The sequence below is a fragment of the Phascolarctos cinereus genome, unplaced genomic scaffold (genome assembly GCF_003287225.1).
Source record: "Phascolarctos cinereus isolate Bilbo 61053 unplaced genomic scaffold, phaCin_HiC Scaffold_5;HRSCAF=322, whole genome shotgun sequence".
NCBI classification, from domain to species: Eukaryota; Metazoa; Chordata; class Mammalia; order Diprotodontia; family Phascolarctidae; genus Phascolarctos; species Phascolarctos cinereus.
The window spans coordinates 300353398-300361662 of record NW_027555958.1 but is presented as its reverse complement, the minus strand read 5'-3'; positions in this window follow the sequence as shown (position 1 = coordinate 300361662).

Below are 8265 nucleotides of genomic sequence, written 5' to 3'. Positions count from 1 at the left end.
TTTACAGAGGGAGTAAACTAAGGTAAACAGAGTTAAGTGACTTGCCCAGGGTCACACAGCTAGTTAAGTATACATGGCCAGATTTGGACCTGATTCCAGGCCAAGCGCTGTAACCACTGTACCACCTAGCTGCCCTATTATTATTATTGGTTACTTGAAAGTAATTATCATGTCTTATTACATCTTCTTTTCTCCAGACTACATTTCACTACCTTCTTCTAGTCCTCTTATGGTGTAGTCTCCAGTTCCCTCACCATCCATGTCACCTTTATCTGGGCGTGCTCTGAGTTGTTAATGTTTTTCTTTTTAAGTTGAAATGAGTGCAATGCTCATTTTGTATGAAGACAGTTTGATTTGAGTAGAAATAGATTGAGTGTTATCTCCTCCCTTCTGGACGCAGCCTTCTTGATGTAGCCTCAGATTTTATTTGCTCTTTTGACCAGTAGATCACATTGTTGATTCATATTGAATTTGTAGAAGGCTAAAAATTCAGGATATTTTTCATATTAAGAGGCAGTGAGGTGGCAATGTAGGTAGAGTTCAAGGCCTGGAGTCAGAGGGACCCAGGTTCGAATCCCTCACTCAGACACTTACTAGATGGGTGACTCTGGGCGAGTCCCTTGACCTCTGTCTGCCTCAGTTTTCTCCTCTGTAAGATAGGGATAACAATAGCACCTATCTCATAGGGTTGTTGTGAAGCTCAAATGAGATAATACTTGTGAAGCACTTTATAAATCTTAAAGTACTATATAAATGCTAGCCAGTGTCATTGGGGTGGTTAGGTGGTGCAGTGGGCAAAGTGCCGGGCCTGGAGTTAGAAAGACTCATCTTCCTGCACTCAAGCCTGGCCTCAGACACTTCCTTTCTGGGTGACCCTGGGCAAGTCACTTAACTCTGTTTGTCTCCATTTCCTCATCTGTAAAATGAGCTGGAGAAGGAAATGGTAAACCGCTCCAGTATCTTTGCCAAGAAAACCCCAAAATGGGGTCATGAAAAGTTGGACATGACTGAACAACAACATTATTATTATTATTATTATTACTAACTTCTGTCAAGCCAAACCTTCCCAATCCTGTACTTGTGCAATTGATTCCTTGAACCCCAGGGTACTTTACCTTTATCCCTAAGGATTCAAGAGGTAGTATGGCAGAGTGAAATGAGTTCTAGCCCCAAAATAGGGCAAAGCCTAGTTTACAATCCCATCTTTGACACTAAATATGTGACCTTGGGCAAAGGCACCCAACTTCTCTGAACCTCAGGCTCCTTTTCTGTAAATTGGGCACAATAAAAACTACCCTACCTACTTTATAGGATTATTAGGAGAAATAAGAGATAGAATATTTACAGTGCTTTGGAAATCTCAAAATGCCACATAAATAGCTCCGATGGTTAAATTTAATCTTAGATTTAGCCCATCATTCTAGTCTCCTGACCTATTTTTAGATTCTGATTGTTGCCTAGTCTTTTAGCTCTCCCTCCTAATTTTGTAGCATCTGCAAATCTGATAAGCGTGCATCTGCCCTTTTATCTAAGTCATTAGTAAACATGCTGAGTAGCACAAAACAAAGGAACAAAATTAAGAAGACTTCCCTTGGACAGAAACCCATTCATGACCACTTTTTGGGTCCAGTCTTTCAACCAATTTTGAACTTAACTACATTAGCATATAGCCCAGGGGTAGGAGCTGTTCACAAGGATAGCACTTTGTGAAATGCCTTGCTGAAATCTAGGTAAATTATGTCTAAAGCATTCCCTTCTCTACCCTGTAGTCTGGTAACCCTGTCATAAAAGGAAATTCCAAAGAATTGGAAATTGAGAGGATGCCCATCAGTTGGGGAATGACTGAACAAGCTGTGGTATATGAATGTAATGGAATACTATTGTGCTATAAGAAACGATGAACAGGCTGACTTCAGAAGAACCTGGAAAGACTCGTATAGTCTGATGCTGAGCGAAGTGAACAGAACCAGGAAAATGTTGTATACAACAACAGCCATGTTGTGCAATGATTAATATTCATAGACTTAACCCTTCCCAGCAATACAAGGATCTAAGACATCTCCAAAGGCCTCATGATGGAAAAATGCTATCCACATCCAAAGAATTCGCCGTCTTGGGGAGGAAAGTAGGGAGGGAGGCGAGTAATCTTATATAGGCTATACATATACATTCTTATTAAACATATTTTCACATTAGTGATGTTGTGAGGAGAAAAATTTAAAACTCAAAAAGCTTATGGAAGTGATTGTTGATAAAATCAAAATAAATTAAATAAAAAAATAAAATCAGATATAAATGAAAAATAAAAAAGGTAATGAGGTTAATCTGGCATGACTTGCTCTTGATGAAGCCTGCTTCCCTTTCTAAATACTGATGTGGAGCCCCTCTGGGCTACCCCTTGATAGTCAAGTCTCCTGGAGGATGTTCAAGGTGCTCAGGGTATAGGCATCCTCCTAAAACTATATCTCACAAAACCCCAGCTGTGTGTTTAATTAACTCAAAGGCATTTATTGAATTAGCAAAGTAAGAAAAGTAGCAACAACACATCTGCCCCATATACCTGGCGCCCACTTTCCTGCAAATACATGCTATGTTACTGTGAACACATTGCCTCTGATATTGTGGGGCACTGATGTCTTCTCACTGCTCCAGATGACTTTGGTTTTGCTCTTTCCCTCCTTGGCTATGACCACCACTCCTCCAGCTTCTGCCCCCATTGAAATCCTGACCCTGGCTACTGTATGCCCTTTTCATGGGGGAGATCCGGAACTCTTACCCTGGGCTCAGCGGGATCCTACCCACTTCTGCTCCTTTAGTCTTGGTTCTGAGGCATGCCCTCTTCCGAGCAGTAGGGTCCTGGCCTCAGGAGCTCTCTCTTCTTGCTGATAACTCAACTTGACTCAGCTGTTGGACTGCCTGTCCCTCTGGATACTGCCATGTGCTTCTACTGCAAGTCACTATTGTTAATGGCGGTAGGTGGAAGGAGAAAGAAATCCCCTCTCTCTACCTTGCTGCATTTCCCCAGAGGTTCTTGAAGAGCGAGGTATGTCCTCCATAGGTGGCTTTCTTTTTGACTATTTCACAGTGGGCCAGCTTTTTAGATTAGGCCATGAGGGGCATGACTGATACTCTCAATCAATTGCCTTCTTCTAATGTTCAATGCCATATTACTAAGTGCAAATCATTGAGAAATATCACTCTCTTACAAATGGACCACTCAGAACCTGAAAGGAGTATATCCTTATATTTCATTCTCTCTTACCTAAACCTCATAACCTGTCATCTCATCAAATAGATTAGGGACCCTGTCCTACACTCATAAACTATCCCTTTAATGTGTAAGAGACTAAGGTCTGGATAGGTGCAGATTCTCTGCACTACATCCCTTCACAAGGTTTCAGGTCAGAGAACTGTGCTCATTGAGATAGAGTCCTGAATGTCATGTCCCAGAGAGCTATTCATGACACTCAACATAGGGGCATCTCTCTGGATGAGGGAGAGTTTAAAAGAGTCTGAAAGAAGTTGGAAGAGAAAGATTATGGACACTGCACCAAATTCCTTCTGGAGCTAGCTTGGGAAGCACAAGGAACAACAATGCCTAAATGCTGGGTTCCCTTGCAAGAGTCCTTCCTTTCAGCTGCAGTAGACAGACCACACTGGTGAAATACATCTGTTATGGGAGAAGTGACATCTACTGACATCAGCTGAAGGAGATAATATGCGAAGTGTTTCCTATCCAGAGAATAAACACTACTGGCTTCAAGGCTGAGATTCCCAGCATGCCCCAAGGCCAAAAGCAAGGTTTCCTACCACTTCTTGTGAGTGACTGAGCTGGTCTTCCTCTCAAAGTGTTGGGGAAACAGGACTTTTGGGAGACAATGCAAACTGTAAGCTGGGACAAGCAGGGAAAACGTGGGAGCCTGCAAACTTCCTAGACTAGAAAGTGGGTGGGGATCCTTCAGCCTCAAGAACACATGTAGTCCTCTAGGTCCTCAAGTGTGGCCCTGAAGTCAAAGGGCTGTACTTGAGGACCTAGAGGGCTACATGTGGCCTCCAGGCCACAGGTTCCCCACCCCTGGCTTCTCCTGTGGTATGAATCAATAAATTCATCAATCTGCAGGTACTTATTTTTTTTTCCCACTTAATAGCATTTTATTTTTTTTCCAACATTCATATTTATAAGATTTTGAGTTACAAATTTTTTTCTCCCTCCCTACCTTCCCTCTCCCATCTCCAAGACGGTAAACAATCTGATATAGGCTGTACATGTACAATCATATTAAACATATTTCCACATTAGTCATGTTGTCAAAGAAGAATCAGAACAAAAGGGGAAAACCATGAGAAAGAAAAAAAGAGAGAGAGAGAGAGAGAGAGAGAAAGAGAGAGAGAGAGAGAGAGAGAGAGAGAAGAGAGAGAGAGAGAGAGAGCAAGCAGTATACTTTGATCTGCATTCAAACTCCCTAGTTCTTCTCTGGAGGTGGATCCCAAGTACTTATTAAGCACCTCCTATGTGCCAGCCATGCACCAGGAATATAAATACAAATAATGAAACAATCCCAGCTGCCAAAGGGCTTACATTTTGATGGGAGAGACAAGTGCATATAAAAATACAAGCAGCACAAAAATAAAGTTGTAAATGGAAACATATACAGAGTAGTTAAATATGAGATAGTGAGGGAGTCAGGGCAATAGCAGCTGGAGGAAAGGTCTCATGATGATGGCGACTGAGCTGCATCTTGAAGGAAGAGGATGCCGTTCATCAGAGGTAAGAAGGGAATCCATTCTAGGCGTGTTCAAAGGCACAGAGATGGAAGAAGGCGCGCTGTAGGTGAGGAACAGAAAGAAGGTCACTTAGGCTGGATCACAGAATGTGGAGGGAGAATACTACTCCATGTGGCTGAGAAGATAGCTTGGGACCAGACTGTATAGTGCTTTAAAAGCTAAAAAGAAAAGTTCGTATTTTATCCTAGAGATAATAGAAAGCCATCAGAATTGTTTGAGTAGGAAAGTCATGGTCAATTCTGTACTTATGGAAAATTACTTAGTCTGTAGGATGGTTGAGAGTTCGTAGAGACTTGAGTCAGGGAGACCAATTAGAAGGGTGATGCAGTCATCTAGGTGACAGGTGATGAGTCAATTGGAAAGGACAGGGATTATTAGACTCTCCACAGGGAAGTGGGTGGGTAATTTGCTGTAGGAAAGAATTTTCTGTTGCAAATGGGTAGAATTTTCTTGTCTGTCTTGTTGAGTTAGTCAATTAAATGTCTTTTGCTTTGAACTGTGTCTTTTGTTTTGTCTAGCAAAAGAAACATCAGTGGGGGCTCATAACAGCATTGATATGGTGCTTTAAGGTGTATGATGCTGTAAGGCACTTTGCATATATTATCTTATTCTCACAACAATCCTGGGGAGGTAGGTGTTATTATTATTATTGCCATTTTACAGATGAGGGAACTGAAGCAGAAAGAGGTTAAGCAACTTGCCCAGGATCACACAGTCAGTGTCTGACATTAGATGTGAATTCAGGTCTTCCTGAATGAAAATCCAGCGCTCTTTTCACTGTACCTATGGTTTGACCCAAAGCATGCCTTGACCTCAGGGTTGCTTTCAGAGAGTCTACTATTTAGAGGGGCCTGGGCTGTAAGTAACATATTCAAGAATGTTACCAGGAATTAAAACAACATTCACCAACATATAGTTTGCAAAACTCAGTCTCTTCCTTTTTTTGAAAACCAGGACAACAATTGCCTGTGGCTTACCCTCTCTTGTACTGTACAGTTTTTCAAAGATAATTGTCAGTAGTTCAGCAATCACATCTGCCAGGTCTTCTGGGGTCCTGCTTGCAGGACTAGCTGAGCAATAGGAGTGGGAAATGTGTGACTGATAAAGTAAGCAAGAAATGAGGAGATTGAGGAAAAGAAACACCACTCTCAGTCTGGATGGGGCTTGGCATAGTAGGAGCTACATACATACTCACCTACATGGGGCGCAGTGGATAGAGTGGCCCAGAGTCAGGAAGATCTGGGTTCAAATCCAGCCTCAGAGACTTACTAGCTTTGTGACTCTGGGCACCTGTTCGCCTCAATTTCCTCATCTGTAAAATGGACTGAAGAAGGAAATGGTAAATCACTCCAGTATCTTTGCCAAGACATCCCCAAAGGGGGTCACGAAGAGTTGGACACGACTGAAAAATGACTCAACAGTCACAACAACAAAAACACAGGTCCAGGAGAAGTATTAGGTTGGATTTTTCTGTCTTGTATTTATATATCTATCTTTGTTTATGGATGCACACGTCCCATGCCTCCACAAGTCCATACCATCTGTCCTTGTTTCTGGGCTCACATGTCTCTCTGTCTATACGTTCCATCCTGTGTCTCTTTCAACTATTTATTCTGTCTGTGACTAAAGGCTCAGATCCTTGCAAACTCCCAGTGTGGAGAAAGGGGAGAGCAGAGTACCTGGGCATGAGAAGGGTCAGATCCAGACAGACAGACAGACAGAGATACAGACAGAGGTAGATCCTACTCAAGTGGCCTTTGTCTCTGTCCTATATCTGGGCCTAGCCATGGTGGGGGGAGGGGAGGAAGAAAGAAAGACAAAGACATAGAAACAGAGAGACACAGAGGCAGAGTCCTAGAATATGAGTGTATATAGAATATCAAACATGTATATAGAGTATTAAAGTTTACAGATCCCTTTACATACATAATCTCATTTGATCCTCACAAGAAACTCAAGTCTTTCACAGTTGATCATTGTTATGATATTTATTTTACTGTGTATAATGTTCTTTTAGTTCTGCTCACTTCACTTTGTATCAGTTCACACAAGTCTTTCCAGGTTTTTCTGAAAGCTTCCTCCTCATCATCTCTTTTAGCACAATAATATTCCATCACTATCCTATGCCACAACTTGTCCAGCCATTCTTTTGGAAGACTTGCATGAACTGATGCAGAGTGAAGTGAGCAGAACCAAAACAATTTATATGTAATTTTATATATACATATATATGTAAATTTATACATAAAGACGAATAACTTTGTTTTGATGCAAAGAGCAACCATAATTCCAGAGAACTGATAAAGAGGCATGACACTCACCTCCTGCAAAAAAAGTGATAGAATAGGAATAATGATGATGATGATGATGATGATGATAAAGGGTGTCTCAAAAGTTAATACAATTTTCAGCTTTAGTAGCTTAAAACTACACTAATACTTTTGGTGACTGTGTATTATAATACAATATTAGGTATATATTATTGTGTATTATAATATAATATATAACATATGACATAATATGATATAATATAACATAACATAATATAATATGATATGATATGATATATATAATATGATATAATAATATATGATATAATATAATATATAATATGGTATAGTATGGTATAATATGATATGATATAACATAATATAATAATATAATGTAATATAATATAATATAATATAATATAATATAATATAATATAATATAATATAATATAATACATAATGAACATATTCATTACATATTAAAAGAAAATCAAGCTATACCTAATACAGATCTGTAGCTTAGTAAACAATCTTCTTCTGTTATACTATATATATGGAAATGTCTATTTGGCAGCTAGGTGGCGCAGTGGATAGAGTGACAGGTCTGGAGTGAGGAAGACTCATCTTTATTGAGTTCAAATGTGGCCTTACTAGCTGTGTGACCCTGAGCAAGTCACTTAACCTTATTTGCCTCAGTTTCCTCATCTGTAAAATGAGCTGGAGAAGGAAATGGCAAACCAGTCTAGTATCTCTGTCAAGAAAACCCCAAATGGGGTCACAAAGAATCAGGCTTGACTGAAAAATGAGTGAGCAACAACAAAACTTAAGAGTGCTTTAGGGATGACTATGCTTATTATTAATCATTTTATAGTGATGGCCATTGAAACTCTGAAAGAAAAAGTGCCTTCTTCAAATGTCCACTGCTAATTAGTAGCAGAAAAAAATAGAATGAAGAAATAGAATGCTTCTCTTATATGACACAATTCCTTCTCTTGAGAGAGTACAGTATAGTTGGGGGACAAGAATAACACAGATAAAAAAGAAAATAAGATAGCCAATGGTTAAGAGCTAAAGATGCTCAGTGCCCTAGGAACTGAGAGGAGAAGGTTCAAGGGAACCTTCCTAGAAATGGTAGGACTTGAAAAATGGGTCGTTTTAGATAGGTGGGTTATATCATGGAGGCAGGTTCATGGGCAATGGAAAGAGCGGC